Source organism: Cupressus sempervirens, chromosome 10 (assembly GCF_028749045.1).
Source record: "Cupressus sempervirens isolate cs-2001-9-10 chromosome 10, ASM2874904v1, whole genome shotgun sequence".
In the NCBI taxonomy this organism is placed as follows: Eukaryota; Viridiplantae; Streptophyta; class Pinopsida; order Cupressales; family Cupressaceae; genus Cupressus; species Cupressus sempervirens.
In genome coordinates, this window is record NC_143127.1 from 245,764,419 (window position 1) to 245,775,975 (window position 11,557).

Below are 11,557 nucleotides of genomic sequence, written 5' to 3' on the forward strand. Positions count from 1 at the left end.
ACAACTATTTGCTGTTGAAAATGCTCCTTTGCAATGAACTCTATCCAAGTATAAATCTCATCCTCATCCAATCTTGTTGAATTAATCACACCTGTAATAAACCTAGCAATACCATACCAATCTTCCTTTGCATACCATACATGACTAACAAGATCCTCAAGAAAACCATCATTAATATCGTTCAAACTCATCTCAAAGGCAACATCCCATGAGTCATAGAAATTTCCCTGTTTGACATATTCATCTTCACTTGCCACTTTCATTTCATCAACAATGCATGTAACTACTTCTCCACTTGCTTGATCTCCAACGAAGGCACTATAATTTTCCTCCATTGCTGCAATCTTCAAATCTTCTTGATCTACTTTAGGTTCATAAATCTTTCCATCTTCATGCTCTTCTTCAGCTTTAGGTTTGCAAATAATTTCCTCTTCATCCTCTTGCTCTTCTTTTGTACCACATGTCTGATACTCCACTGGATCTTCTATCTTTTCTGCATCCAAGGAATTATCAACATCCCTTTTCTGGTAATGTGCTCTTTGTTTCTGCAACTCAGCTTCTAATTCATTCACTTGCTTCTGCAAATCAACTAGCAATTCCTCTTGATTTCTTGCCCTAATTTTCTCAAGTCGAGGAATCCTTAGAATCCATCCAATCACAAAATTCATCTTCTTCATTCTCTTCTCCATAATCAATTCTTCAGAAGACAAATCTCATCCAAAACAAGAACCTCGTGCAAACTGCCTGATAGTCAGTGCTCTATCTACACAATCAAGAACTTCTTCACAAACTTCACCCAACTCAAGGTCCTAGTGCAAACTGCCTCACATTCGGTGATCTGTTCGCACACTCAGGAACTCCTGCTCTAATAAACTTCACCCAACCAAGGTCCTGGTACAAACTACCTCACACTTCAACGATCTGCTTGTACACTCAGGAACTCTTGCTCTGATACCACTTATGAAGGGCATGCTTTGCTACCACTAAAAAAGGTATGCTCTGATACCATTGATGATGGGCACGCCACCCGTACCAACTCACAACCAAAAAATGCAACAAGATGGAGACAAAGAGATGACAAAAATGCTTCATAAAGCATCATCCATTAATACTTTAAATTCATTAGAAGAGATTACATTTGAAGAGCTTACAATTCAAGAACTTCTATTTCTCGAACTTACACTTGAAGAGCTTACACTTGAAGAGCTTCTACTTGAAGAGCTTACACTTGAAGAGCTTCCTTGAGAGCTTCCCTACAAGAGATTACACTTGAAGAGCTTCTCCTTGAGCTTCATTACAAATGAACATAAGCCTTCCTTAAATAGGCACTTACACCCCAAGGCATGATTTATCTACAACATTCTAGAATTTCCACAACCTTCTACAATATCCACAACCTTCTAGAATTTTCACGTAAATACAACTAAGCACCACCATGTGGCCCAATTACAAAATTAAATTTTCTTTATGGATCACAACAAATATAAAATGCATGATTTAAGGAACTTTCCACAAACTTCTAAGATGCCACCTACACACCTCGATTAATGGAATAACAACTATTTTTTCTATTTATGCCACTCATGCACCTCGAAAATAGAAATTCCTTTTTTTCTCATTTTTTCCTATTTTATATTATTTTTCCTTCTATTTTCGTCACTTTCTCTCTCCTCCATATATATATATATATTTTTAATTTTTTTTTTTTTCTCCTTTTTTTTTTTTTTTCTAATAATTTAATTTTCCCATGCAAGATTCATGCATCACTTGATTTAATGCAATTTTTAGTGCAACTTGCTCTAATACTTTGTTCTCAAATTTCTTCTCTGCTCTTTCTAGTAACTTTTCTTGTCCATTCCAATCTTCATTGAATTTCTACACAACTTGTGCTAACTACACCAAAATAGGTTGTGTACTATCAAACTCAATGCTTATTGTAGACACCTAAAAACCTTTAGAAAATAAAGTATTTTTATTTTCTAAAAAAATTATGATGACATCATCATTTATTTATTAATTAATTATTTAATTTATTTATTTATTTTTATGCCATTAAATCCCTTTATCTTAATTAAAAATATTTAATCAAGGAATCCCTCCCAAAAATGTTTAAATCTTATTTAAACATTATTTCCTTATTTATTAATTATTTAATTAATAAATTGACCAAAAAATTCAAAATAAATAAATTTATTTATTTTTTGCCCAAAACTTGGCCAATTTTCTTAAGACCGCTAACCTCTTCCAAAATCTTCTTATCCTTCTTTAATTTTGATTAAAGGCTAATCCATCATTTCCTACCCCTAATCCCAACTCAAAATATTTTATTAAGATTAAATATTAATCCTCATGTTTATTAAAAAAGTTTTAATAAATATCTCCTCAACCCAAACCCTTGAAATAAATAAAACTTTACTTATTTCCTAAAAATCTAATTTATCCTCATCCTAAGAAGTTCTAGACTCTTCTAGAAAGTCTTCATCCTCATCCTAGGAAGTTCTAGACTATTCTAAAAAGTCTTTATCCTCATCCAAAGTCTAGACTCTTCTAGAAGATGTCTTTAAACCTAATCCTAATCCCCTCCTAACCTTGTCACATTCCCTAAAAATGAGTTAAGACTTACTAACCCAAGCCAAAGTTAACAAATATCTCCTCCTTCACCCACCCTCGTTAAATGCCATCCACTTGCCTATCCCTAAGCTAATCCTAAACCATCCTAATCCATCCTCTAATCATTTGTACAATCCTAAGCAAGCTTAAAACCCTCCTAATCAAGCCCAAGTTAAAATTTCTCTCATCTCCCTCAAAATATCCCAACCATAAAACTTTATGAAGCCCACTAGGCCATAAATGACTCTTCCAAGCCCTTTTATTGCTCTTACAAGCCATTATGAGGGTCTTTATGAAGATTTTATCCCTTGAGCCTCCTTTATTGACTCATCCTTCCCCTTTCCTCCATCCTCTCACCCTGTGACATGTGTCACTCCCTGATTGGCTATAAGGAAGCACAATCCATGTGCTCTCCTCTCATGCAATCTGAGCCCTCCATGAGCTTTTTCCCATCCTTGCATCTTAGCCCTTAATCCCTCAAGCCTCTTGCCTATAAATTGGATCCTTCCCCTTTGCAAAATAACACAATCCATGAAGTAAAGTCATAATTCCATTTTAAGAAGCTATTTTACATCAAAACCATACACTCACACCCAAATTCCAACTCCATTTGAAGCCCTTTTTGAAGCATAAAGCTTGAGCATACATCCTATCTATTTAGACAAAGCTACTCAACAAGAGAGCTTCTCATTGAGAGAGCCCATTAATGGCTCATATTCTCAATTGAGAGCTCATCTTAGTCTATCTTGAAGTTTATGAGTTTTCTTTAGTTTGTAGAAGCTTTATTTAAATTTGGTTTCTATTAGCATACTAACATTGCTCATATACATTTTGGCACGCTCGGTGGGACCCCGCATGGGTCATCTTCATTAGCTTTTTTAGTCAAGTTTTGTATGTCATTTGCTAATTTTGGCTAATTTTGCTTATTTTTGTGATTGGTAGAATTGTATAAATTGGTTTTTAAGGTCCACATGAGCATGAAGAAGACAAAGGAACTCATAGTCTATCTCATAGTATTTTCAGATTTTTCAAGCTTATAGGTGGACAAAGCACTTGGAATTCTTCTTCCTCTTCTTGTCTATATTCTTCTTATTCCATCTACTTCTTCTTCTTCTTCTTGTGGGAGATCTTGGCCATTTTTTTTTAAGGAAGCAAAATCATACACACTTCTTTTTAGTGCTTAAAATGAACCCCCAAATCATACTTAAATCCATTAAAAAATTAAAAAATTTCCAAAAAGAAAAAATCTTTTAACAAGTGAAACTAAACCAATCCAATCATTTGCATCCTTGCAACATCAAGGTTTTAGATGCATTCATGCAAAGTTAGGAACACTTCATTTTTGGGAATTTAAAAAGAACTTCAAGTTTCCATTTTAAAAGGTTAAAAATTAACACTAAGTGCACACTAAAATCTAAATCAAACTCAAAGCATCAATCAAGGATAAAATGAACCTCATTTGCAAATATTTTAAAGTTCTTTTAAAAATCTTATGAAAACTAAGAGTCCTAAATGGTTGCCAAAAATTTTCCTAAAAGCTTTGTTATTTGTTCCAAACAAATGTCTTGTTGCAAAATCTTGAATGTTTCTTAGGTTTTTCATGCATCAAAACAATCTAGGGATATCTTTTTTGGGCTTAAAATATGCAAACTAGCACACAAAATCTTGAATGAAAACCAAAGTCCAAAGAGTCATTTTCACTTTTGAGTCCAAAACAATCTTGAATGATCTAAGGTTAAAACAAAGCACTTCAAAGTTCTTAAAACAACACACAAAACCTCAATCTTTAATGCTCAAAGGAAAAAACATGAATGTTTAATCACTTGTCTTTGAATGCATGTTGCTAAAATCACTCTTGAGTGCCACGGATTAAAATCAAGTTTGTTTTTTTTATGAATGCATGATTAAAACAACAAATCCAATCTTGAATGCCATAGATCAAATAATCATCTTTTGGGGCATAAAAAGAATCCACATTTTTGAAATCTTCTAACTTATAAAAACTAATAAAGATTCTTTGAGTAAGTTTGTAGTTGGACTCACCCTCTTTAATCACCCATCAATTTAACCATTGGTTGCAATCTTAGCACCATCTATGGGGATGGGTCTACCTAAGAGGGTGTTAAATGCTCCACAAAGATCAAACTCCACTCACTTGGGTCTTTAGTGGTTTTTCTAAGTTATAAAATTCCTTGAATGCGCATTAATCTCGCTCACACTTCATTTGGGCATAAAAATTGGACAAATCTTGACGTGGAGGGCCTCCGGGCACGCGCTTGGCAATCAAGTTTCACACATCTTTGTTTTGGGCTTAAAAAAAACTCACACTCAATCTTGAATGCCTAACAATCAATGAACATTGCATGGTTTGGACGCATTTTCAATTACGCTCACATTTCTTATGTTGATGATCTCTTGACTTTCATTATGCTGACGATGCTGTCAAATTGGAATGAACATTGTATGCCATAATCACAAGTGTCTTCAATCATAGCTTACAAAATCTAAATCATCAATTGGAATAAATGCATGTCTTTTAAAGCCCAAGATCATGTATGTGGTCTTCTTTTACACTTTTTAGGAGGCCTGCTTAGGGATTTCATCACCCCTTGGGACGACCTCAACTCCAGTGTTCTGGCAGAGTATAAAAATCGGGAGGTGAATCCAAAGACACCTCTCTTGGAATCAAGGTTTTGTCACTCGGGATAAGCCTCAAGGAACTTTATACCCTTGAGAAGTGAAAGAGGAGAAGTGGGTTACCGCTCCTCTCGGCTGTGTGACATCTTTTTGGTTTCATCTACGGATTTGGGCCTCACGTACCTTGTGTATATCGAGGACTCCCTAGCTATAACAAATTTCATCCTTGTAGAAAGCTTTCTAGGATGTTGGTGTGTTTGATGTGCTTGCTCCAAAATTTTGTTTGCTTATTTGTTCATAGCTTTTGAATGAATGTTTTCCAACTTTGGTCAAAATCCCAAAAAAGCAAAAATCTCCTAGCTCAAGGCATACTTAGCGTAGTCACTGCCTCATTAGAAAATCATCCAAGCTCCCCCACTGCACTTGAATCTATCTAGTTCCTTGCTTTAGAACAATCCAAAATCCAAAGTCTCTCCAAATCATCCCCCCCAGCCAACTAGCAACCCAGTCCAAAATCACACCCAAGCCTTTAGAGAGTTGTTGTCATTCTGCTAGAATTTTCTATCCAATCAATCCGACCAATCCACCAGCCTCACCAAGGTTATCCCTTTGACAAAGATTTGTCTAGGGTAATCTAGCTTTGTCACTTGTTATCCCTCATCACCTTGAGCTAAAGGTTGGGATCCACAAGTGGTCAATCTTGTGTCATGCCCATAGGATCATTAGTCTATCCTTAAGTTGACACAATCTCCACCAATCCAATGCATAAGAAAGCAAAACTCTCACTTTTTGACAGCATGCCCTTGAAGTCTTCCATCCACAGGAAAGCCAAAAATCTCTAGCCAATCCTCCTTAGGTCTGTCATATAGCTTTGACTCTCCCTAGGAAATCATTCATCAACCAATCCAAAATCTGCACTTAATGCAAATCCAACCATGAGCTTCCGTGTTCATCCATATGCAAGACCCCATCCCCATCTGACTCATCATCAAAACATGAAATCCCAAACCTATCATGATGTGTTCAGTAGTATTTTCCTTGCTCCTGCCACCTCCTATTCCAATGATGATGAAAATCTTGTTGACTATGATGGGTATTTTGAAAGCCTTAGAAACATTCCCCCAAGCATCCCACAAAATCCATGCATTCTTGCAAACTATCTAGTCATGCCATCTGATATCCCAGCTTCTCCTCCATCACCCAATCAACCAAGCTTCCAATCTTCCACCCCCATCACACTAGCTATTCCTGTCAATCCACCTCCACCTCCGACACATGAGTCTCCAAGGAATCCCCTAGAGGAAATACAAGAAAAGTCACCTCCAGCAGTCGATAAGCCATGTCATCTAATCCAACCATGTGAAGTAGTCAGTAATGAAGCTTCCCCATCTATAATATCACCTCCATCTCCCATAGCTATCATCACCATACCATCCATCAAATTGCTTAAAATCCTTCCACTTCCCGCAAGCATCAAAATCCCACCATCTGTCAAAACCCTCCAAATCCTATCCACATCACCTCCAAGCATTTCCCAAATCTTCCATAATGACCCTTATGCATCCATCTTCTACTCACCCATCTCCACTACTAAATATCCCATCTATCCATCCGTTGTCTTTGAAGAGTCCATCCCTTCACCTCCTATCGCACCATCCACTCCAAACCAATCCTATCAAGATCCTGCCCAAAAGCATGTTGATATCCCCCAAAGCATAAACAAAGATATCATCATACCATGTCTTCCATCCATAGTGCAGTCACTATCCCCTCCATCTCCAAAACCTCAAGCCATACCTCCTCTACTACAGGATATCTTTTCATCCCATCAGCTAAATCAAGATCCTATCCTACCATCTCCTCCACTCCATGCTTCCATCTTACCACATATCCAAGCTATTTCACCATCTATAATATACCCTCTTGGTTCACTTACATTCATCCATAGTGGCCTCCTCTCAGCAGAAGAATTAAGAATAGTATCTCCCTATTGCAGTACATCAGATAAAGCACTTCCACCATTTTTTGCAAGCAAAAAGTATCATCAGCTAGTTCAAATGCTCAATCGATGGCATTATCAAGGTCAAGGTTTAGGACCACAAGAGCAAGGAATCAGAAAGCCTATTATTGCACAAAAAAATCTAGGATTTCATGGTCTTGGATATGTATCCAAAGGCTCACCATCTAAAGGTGTTGGTACACCACACCCCCAAACCAAGCCTATCTCCAAACCCCCTATGCCAGCCTCCCATCACTCCTTCAAGAAATCTTATGTCATCCCCCCTCCCCCATCTTTGCAACCTAAAACAACCTACCATATCCCCCCTTCATCTGCTAAATCCATTTTGGGTCCCTATGTCCCAAAATCTACCATCCTCCATCCTCCTATCAGTCATCATTCAAATCATATTCCCTCCATTCCTATGCAAGATCAGCAAAGGCACATATCGAGGCAGATCATCCATCATCATCCCCCTACACGCTCTCCCATATCCTCTCCATCTCACAAAGCTTCTCCTAACCATCTTCCCAAAGCTTACCACAGCAATGTAAATGCCAACTTCAAAATGCATAAAGCTAAAAATCCACATCCTAGGCAATCATATGTCTATTCTAAAAGACATACTCCAAAAAAGAAAAATCCAATCAAAGAATGCAAAATAATGCAAAAGCCTATGAAAAGAAAATCCAAAACCATGTGGATCCCAAAGAAAAAACTTGAAACCCAATGCATAATGGCATCCACCATTGCTAATCCTCCATCCAGTGACTCATGTCCCCCATCTCCTAACTCCATCTTGGGTGCCTATATCCCCAAGCACACTTCCACAAACCCTCCATCACGCCCGCATCTACCATCTATCTCCCATATACTCTTTTCACACCTGTCCCAACATGTGCCAATGTTGCTCTTGCAAGCATCCCATCTCATGCTCCTTTCCAACCTTTTCATCCCTCCATCTCCTACCATCAATCCCATCTAATCCAATCTATTACATAAATCACACATCCAGTGTACCAATAGCTAGCAACAAAATTGAACATTCCAACAACCATTGAAAAATCCCAAAAAATCCAAAATAGCTGAAGAAAGCCAAAATCATTCTAGCTAAGTCCAAAGTCAAAAAGTCAAAAAAAATAAAGAAAAATAAAGCATCCACTGGTGAAAACTTGGCAATTCAAGTGCCTTGGACAAGTACCATGATGAAAACTTGGCAAACAAGCGTCATGCGTAATCTAGCCATCCCCAGCTTAGCCTATCATCCTCATGCTTTTGGTCACATCTTGCCATCCAGCTCCATCTTCCAATTTATCCACCTATCTTTCATCCTTCAGCTTTTATCTATCACTATCTACTTATCTTTTGCAACCTCACCACATCATCCCAGTTATCATCCATCTCCCTAGCGCCTTTAGCTTTTCCATCCTAGCTTCAATCCTATCACATCCATCATAAGACCTCCTTCCGCATGTTATCTTCTGATTGGGGGCACTATATTTTTTGGAGATCTTGTCTTGTCCATCCTCCGTTGTCATTGGTATCTAGCTCTAGGCTATCCTCATGCAAACCCAATTTCATCTCTTTATATCCATCATAATCCTAGCTATCTACCATCCTATCCAGCCATCTCATCCTGCTCCTCTAGCTATCCTTGGTCACAAAGTCTCTCATCATCATTAGATGCATCCTGCCAAATCCATATCTTTCGCTATCACCCCGCCCTTAGCTTTTGCATCTTGCACAACATCAAACCATCCCGCTATCCTATCATCCTGAGCTTTTGCCTGCTTGTAACTATCTTGGTCAGCTTCAGCTTGTAAATATCTTGGTTCATCAGCTTGTACATCCTCTTTAGCTTAGTACCATTGTATCTATCCAGCTTTTTTGTCAGTTCCTCCTTGATCAGCATCTTGCACACATCGCACATCCGCTATTCCAATGCATCTTTTAGCTAGATCTCTTGTCACCAAAGTGTTATCCTTCTTAGTTCAGCTTACCAGACGCATCACTCATCTAGATCCACCAGCTTAGGTGCTCTCTAATAGATCCTTGTAGGATATAGCTTTCCTCATGTCTGATCCTGGTCCGTTAGTACCTCATCCTACCCATCTCGTTGGAAAATGTTTCTCTTTTGGATTTTTGCTTTCTTTTGATTTGGAATCTTCCCTTTTGGGTCTTGAAGTATCTTTTCCAAACAATCGTGTTGTTCCCTCCTCAAAGTTGTCACGATCTTCCATATCATGGTATACTACGAATGGGGCAATTTGGGCATAAGGTCTTGATGAATTCTTTTGTTTGTTTTTCTTTTCTACTTGTGGGTTACCCAGTGTCGGTTCCACTCTGATTCTTTCAAGATTCATGTATGATGCTGGGGCAATCCTTGCGTGTTTGTTTTGAGTTAATTCGTCAGTCCTCTGGACAATTGGTGAAAAGGCCTTGATGTTCTTGGTAACCTTGGTAATTAACCAATAGTCCTATAGCAAATCTAGTGCTCAACTACATGGTGGTACTTCTCTTTGAAGTATCCCCCCGCTCAAAAAGCTTCAATGGTTTTCCTTCATCTCCATTATCCCCCATCCATATCCAGCATCCATCTCTCCTACCCCAGCTTATGCATCAGTATCTCTTTGAATCACTCCTCATCTTTAGCTTTAGGGATCCACAATCCTAGTCTTAGGGATCCACCAATCCAAATCAATCCACCAAGCCTCATCTTTCAAGATCCACAATCCTAGTCCTAGGGATCTCCAAAACCCATCTTTCGCCAATCTAATTCTTTGAAATCCTATTGCATCAGCTTTATAATCCCCTCATCCATCTCCCTATCCTGGATTCCTTTTTATAGTGCTCTGCTCCTTCATCCTCCACCTTCCCTAAAGTCTTAAGCTTGCTTCCTCTTGTGCATCTGATTCTCCTTTATCATTCTCCCATAGTGAGAGTTTGAGCTAATTCAGCCCCTTCTCTTTGCCAATTTGAGTTTCCTTGCTCATCTCGAATTCTTGTACTTTTCAAGAAGTTGTCAAGCCTCGCTTTCTCTCCCTGCCACCTTCTTGAGGGGGCATCTTGCAGTCCATTCTCTCCTCTTCTGCTCTAGCCTTGGGCATCTTATTTTCTTATCTTTGATGCCATGCCACTTGCGGCATCACATCAAAGAGGGGCAAAATGTAGACACCTAAAAACCTTTAGAAAATAACGTATTTTTATTTTCTAAAAAATTCCTGATGACATCATCATTTATTAATTAATTAATTATTTATTTTTATGCCATTAAATCCCTTTATCTTAATTAAAAATATTTAATTAAGGAATCCCTCCCAAAAATGTTTAAATCTTATTTAAACATTATTTCCTTATTTATTAATTATTTAATTAATAAATTGACCAAAAAACCCAAAATAAATAAAAAAATTTATTTTTTGCCCAAAACTTGGCCAATTTCCTTAAGACCACTAACCTCTTCCAAAATCTTCTAATCCTTCTTTAATTTTGATTAAAGGCTAATCCCATCATTTCCTACCCCTAATCCCAACTCAAAATATTTAATTAAGATTAAATATTAATCTTCATGTTTATTAAAAAAGTTTTAATAAATATCTCCTCAACCCAAACCCTTGAAATAAATAAAACTTTATTTATTTCCTAAAAATCTAATTTATCCTCATCCTAAGAAGTTCTAGACTCTTCTAGAAAGTCTTCATCCTCATCCTAGGAAGTTCTAGACTATTCTAGAAAGTCTTTATCCTCATCCAAAGTCTAGGCTCTTCTAGAAGATGTCTTTAAACCTAATCCTAATCCCCTCCTAACCTTGTCACATTCCCTAAAAATGGGTTAAGACTTACTAACCCAAGCCAAAGTTAACAAATATCTCCTCCTTCACCCACCCTCATTAAATGTCATCCACTTGCCTATCCCTAAGCTAATCCTAAACCATCCTAATCTGTCCTCTAATCATTTGCACAATCCTAAGCAAGCTTAAAACCCTCCTAATCAATCTCAAGTCAAAATTTCTCTCATCTCCCTCAAAATATCCCAACCATTAAACTTTATGAAGCCCACTAGGCCATAAATGACTCTTCCAAGCTCTTTTATTGCTCTTACAAGCCATTATGAGGGTCTTTATGAAGATTTTATCCCTTGAGCCTCCTTTGTTGACTCATCCTTTCCCTTTCCTCCATCCTCTCACCCTGTGACATGTGTCACTCCCTGATTGGTTGTAAGGAAGCACAATCCATGTGCTCTCCTCTCATGCAATCTGAGCCCTCCATGAGCTTTTTCCCATCCTTGCATCTTAGCCCTCAATTCTTCAAG